This window comes from Triplophysa dalaica, chromosome 22, assembly GCF_015846415.1.
Source record: "Triplophysa dalaica isolate WHDGS20190420 chromosome 22, ASM1584641v1, whole genome shotgun sequence".
NCBI classification, from domain to species: domain Eukaryota; kingdom Metazoa; phylum Chordata; class Actinopteri; order Cypriniformes; family Nemacheilidae; genus Triplophysa; species Triplophysa dalaica.
The window spans coordinates 6,478,562-6,484,561 of NC_079563.1; positions in this window are offsets into that span (position 1 = coordinate 6,478,562).

Sequence of the window (6,000 nt, forward strand, 5' to 3'; positions counted from 1 at the left end):
AAGCACACATTTCTTTTACTTAAATAAATGAATAAAACATTAAAAGAATGAAAAGGAGCCTAGAAGATTTTGAAATGTTTAATGAATACGAATACAGCTCATTGAACCTCTTACACACGCTGTAAAAACAATGCAAATACGTTGACAATAAATGAACAGTATAGTGTCAATTCTGTCATTAACACACCCGTCTTCTGTGTAAAACATATTTCCTACCACTAGATGGCAGACAAAACATTTGCTACATCCGACATGAGATTTGCTCCAACAAGATCATGAAATTATGATACACAGAAGTAAAAAGGTAAAGGTGATATATAATGTTTTCAAATTATATAGTTTAAAATAATTTCTCAGATGAATGTTAGTAAATAAAATAAATCAAATATTAATATCAAAAAGATGATTCCAAGTTATGGCACACCCTGACAGCGCTATTGTTCAAGTTGCCCTGATGAGAGGTTTAACAGTCTAATCTGATATGTCCAAAGTCATTCAAGGGAGAGGAAAAGAACTAAGAAGAGGGTGTGTGAGATCCAAAGATCCAGAAGTCGCATCTCCACAATCCATCGAGGAAACAATCCCCTAAAGGTATTGAAATATGTCCTACATAAACACAGTCCTGTGTAAACAGTCACATCCAAACGCCTCTCTGACCATTTTGGTAACATATTTGTGTGCTATCCAAGATGAAAAAGTACAAAGACCTTTCTCTAAATGAATTTATGTGACTACGACAATGTTCAAATATTTCCTGTATACATGTTCAACATGAGGTATCACATTCTGGGCTCAGAGATAGATAAAAGAAATACAAAGTTTGTTTAAAGACAGCAACAAATCAACAGTTTACAATATACAATAGACAATATGGTATATATTATAAACACGGATATAAATACTGATTTGCAGCTAAATTGCTAATAGCAAAGATAAATGATATGATGTTAGATCAATGTTAAATTGGTTATTCTCAGCTCAACATTAAAATAAATAATCCGAATGCATGATAATAAAGGAGTAGGCCTGGTTCACCTATGAATGAATGTTCTTTCATCATTTACTCACCTTTACGTCATTCCAAACTTTCTTTCTTCAGCAGAACACAAAATAAGATATTTTAAAGAACCATGAAATTGACTTTCAATATAAAGTTCACAATTGGCGTATTTAGTTTCAAGTTGCTGAAGGAAAATGGTGTCAATGACTGGAACGAATAAGCTTATCCGTCTTTAAAAAAATGTGATATGTTTTTGCACACAGAACCAACAGTATACAACTTGAGCTTTATTGACAGGAGCTCTAAATCATTCCAGAAGGGGTCAGCTCTCGAGACCTCCGCTCCAGCCCATGTTGGAGTCATTTCCTGGCTCATGCATTAGACTTTGAGCCCCCGTGTGAGACTGCAGCCAGCGCCCCTCTTTAAGACAACACCGGCACGCTGTGAGATTCTCTTACCCCAAACATCACTGCTCGATGAGGCACTATTCTCCAACTGTGCACTCAGGATGAGTCAAACACATCGGGAGCTTAGGTATACATGCAATGGCCTCTAATGGCATATGTTCTGTCAGTCAACAAACCGTTGAGGATCATTCATGATGAGTCAAGAGGACACCAAATGCCAGGATAATGGGCAGCTTTTCAAAAAGCTTTCTCCTTGTCCATGTAATCTCATTTAGAAGATCTATGAAGAGATTGAGAGACTGTATCATCAGTGCATCACTGTAACTACTACACGGGTGAATCTCTGAAGGCCTGTCCTTGGTTACATTTAATTGCAAAAGTTAACTTAGAAAATTAGTACTTATACTGAGCGAAAGAAAATTATATGGATATTATTTTTACTTATTTTAAGTGTTAAAATGTTGTTGTCAACGTCTGTTTAATCATTTAAAAATACAGTGTTTCATTCTTTCCCCGAAAAACATTGAAATTGGACATCTGAGGTTTCGGAAGGACAGCGACGAGTTATATTACCTTTCAAGCGTTTTATGCTAATGAGTTTGCTACAGTATCTAAAGTAATCTAAAGTCACTGATTTGCTAAAATGTTCTAGACTAAAACAGCACGATTTGCTATTTTTGGATGGAAAACATTAAAACAATGGATTAAATATATATATAATATTTTATGCATATGAATACTGGCTAGGTTATTAGATTTGGTTTGCCAAGATTTTTTTGCGGGGTTGGGCTGTTAAAACTGTTGCTGTTGCTTTTATTCTTTGGGTTTAAAGTGATCCATTTTGCATTTCATATTTTTGTTCATCATATTTGTTTACTATATTGTCATTTTTTGATTAAACAGATTTCAATCACACAGTGATTTTAAGAAGAAATTGTGTATATGCATAACAGTGCCTGTAAAAGATGTATATATATATTTTGAATGTTGGTATTGGGGTTAATTGGCTAGTTTAGGGCATGCTGTGATTGGCAAATGGAATGGTTTTGTTAGGCAGATCTGGCAACCCTGTACCCTGGACAACCAGGCCATAACAGAGTTTTTTATGTTTTCACATGATCACCCTCCACTGGTTGTTCAGTAATCCTGGTGGCATGTTTTAAAATGCAGCAGTGCCAAGTATCACATTATGATACAAATGGCAAGGTCACATTACACTTCATAAACAAAACCAACCACATGGTTTTATGACATGTGCTCTCATTAATGTGGAAAGTGAGACCAAAGGGGAAACAGGCAAGCAAGTTTATACAAGCATTTCAGATGTCATCGGTCGACAAAGGACAATAAGTGGAAGCTCAATCCTGTTACCCTGCTTTTAGAGGAGAACATAGAAGAACAATCTTCAAAGCCTGGTGGAACAACAATAGCACTGATGTAATCTAGTGTCTGACTCTGTGTCGGTGAATGGGTGTGTTGAGGAACTGAATCAGTGATACGTTTGAAGCGGCAACTGGACGTTCCTTGATTAAATCAAAACCTGTGACCTGTCGTACACTGTGATTCACATTCACCACTAAGTAAATAATACACATCAGTGTATTACTGAAAATAATAAGCTGAAAATACACTCAAAGCATCATAAAGAGAAAACACTTTCATTTCGAAAGTTCAATTCCATGGATTTCTGCCAATCCTGCATACAGTTGTGTGAACATTCATTCAGGGGTGTACATTTAAGTTAATATTCATAATTAGTTTACATATAAATTGGACTTAAATGTTTATGAGCCGGGGCTGATGATCACAATTATTACTATTCATCTTTAAAGATCCAGTGTATGAAATTTAGTGAATTGCAACCAACCGTTCACGCTCCCTTTCAAAGCACTTCAGTGGCTGACACAAGGCGAAGATGTCGCATTTTTGCAGAAGGAGATAACATTTACAAAACGCTCGCTGTAGAGCAGTTCGTCTGCAGTGTATACAAGAAATAGTTCATTTAAGGTAGTAAAAACATAATGCTTCATTTTGTATACAGTTTAAGACATATTGTATATTATATTAACAGATCCTCCAAAAAAAAATTAAACACTGAACTTTTAAGGCCCAAATATACTCCAAAGTAAAATTGGGATTTCAAACAAAATCAGAGCCTTTGAGTTAAAGGGGTCTAGATTTTATTGGTCAATAGTCATTTTTAAGGTAAGAGGATTTTTATTATGAAAACACCGTTTACAGCCATACAGTGATAGTAAAGCAGAATTTATGTGTAGTGCATAACAGCGCCTGTAAAAATACGTATTTGAGGTATAGGAGTAATATTCAGAATTATGATGTGGGCTGCTCAATTAAATAAAAACCTATACAAATATTCCAGCAGCTGGAGCACCGGAAAAGCAACGTTATATAAAAATTATTAATTGTCACAACCCCACAAATCTAGGGGTAAAAGGGGTGGAACATTTTATGGAGTAAAACGAAAACAGAATGCGGAAAAGTAGAAAAACTGCGATTACTCTGTCCCACACTAATGACAAGAATTTCTATTCATAAAATTCTTTTTCAACAGTCCGAGTGATTGTTTTAGTTTCTTTATCTGTTACTTTATCAAACATGACAGAGATGCATTAGGCTTCAGGGGCCCGTTTCAATAAGGAAGTTCAACCAACACCGAGTTAAAATCTGAACTCTGAGTTGATTTACTCAGAGAATCGTTACTCTGAGTTTTCAGTTTCAGAACAGCTGATTTGAGTTAGTTCAATCAACCCTGAGTAAGTTCACTCTAGGTTACGCGCGTTCAGCATGGCGATGAAAAGCCATTATCAATTGAGTGAAGATAGCACGATTCACCATGGCAACGGCACGTGACAAAAAGCGCTCTGTTCATTTCTCGCCAATCGAATTGAAGGTACTGTTACAAGCGTAAGGTGAATATTAAGAAAAAAAGAGCAACACAGCCGCAGCAGCAAAAGAAAGAGAGTTGGTATGGGAGAAAAGTGCTTCACTTGTTAATGCGCCAGTTTATATGTCAATCACTTTTATATTTATTTTGTTGAAACTGTAAAAATGCGAATTATATTTAACTCTCTCGCTCTCATGTAGGTGCTATCCTTTTGCAATAAAAAGATCCTGGCAGCAGCTGAATATGAAATATACGACGGCGTCGTAAAAAAAAAAAACATTTCGAGAATAAAGTCGAAATGTTACGAGAATAAAGTCGAAATATAAAGTCAAAATGTTACGAGAATAAAGTCGAAATATAAGGTCGAAATGTTACGAGAATAAAGTCGTAACATTTTGAGAAAAATAACAGAATTTCTAGAAACAATGGATGTGGAGGATTTGGTTAAATCCTACTTTAGATTATGATTTAGCAATAAGGAAATTCTTTGTATTTTGGCGCATCATCACGGAGTTATAATTAGTAAAAGGACACTGCAGCCGTTATGTAGGAAACTGAATTTATTCAGAAGAAAAAATCTGACATGAACTACGAATTAACTCACTGATTCAGATGACGTGCTCAAACATAACTTCAACTCTTAAACTACAACCTTCACGAAAATAAAATGCGTATTACGACGAGTTTATTCTCGTAACATTCGACTTTATTCTCGTAACATTTCGACTTTAATCTCGTAATCTTGAATTTATTTTATTTTTAACGTGCCACTAAAACGCCGTCGTAGAAATACAATAACATCATTTATTCAGGAAACTTTAAAGAAATAAAATGGTCTTGCTAGTAAGATGCCTGATTGGGAAATGTTAAATATACTTCTTAAACTGGCCTTAAAAGTTAAGATAAAACGTCCAAACGGGGCCTCACAATTCTCTCCCGACATAAATATAATTCTCTGCGAATTAATGCAGCTTCCTCTTCTATGGGTTCCTAAATAAACGGACATGCCATTTTAAGTTCTGTGTGACTAAATTGAGCGCGATTAGGAACACGAATCAATAAACAAATGACGTATGTAATTTCAACACCGCTCGCTTTCACTTCGAAAAGGGGGAGGAGATTGTAACAAACCCTAGGTTTGCGGAATAAAACCTGCTCCCGACCAGGTTAGGTTCACGGAGTAGGTTACTCTGGTTACTCACTCGGAGTATAAAATACCTCGATTTCTGAAATGGGCTTGACTTACTCCGTGGTCGCGGGTTTGACATACCTCGCCTTCTGAAACCAAAAACCCTGAGTATTCCGTTTTCTGGGGTTGACTTACTCTGAGTTTGCACTTACCCTGCTTTCTGAAACGGGCCCCAGGAGAGGGTCAGGCCAAACAAACAAACCTTTTTATGCCCCAACGGAGTTAACAAATAACCAACATGGCAACTCTTCCCGGACTCCCACACCAGGCCATTAACAGGAGAAATCAAAAAAAAGTTACAATTATTAGCAAAGAAATGAATAAAATGGCACCCAACTCCTTTCTGCTTCATTAAGGTAATTCACAAGTTTAGATCAACAAAAGCTTGACAAAAAGGCTGACTCTTTAGCTCACATAACAACAAGGAGAAGCTGACTCAAGATTTAACAAATTAGCTTACAGCAGAGTATCATTCCAGATCACCAACTCAAACAATTTC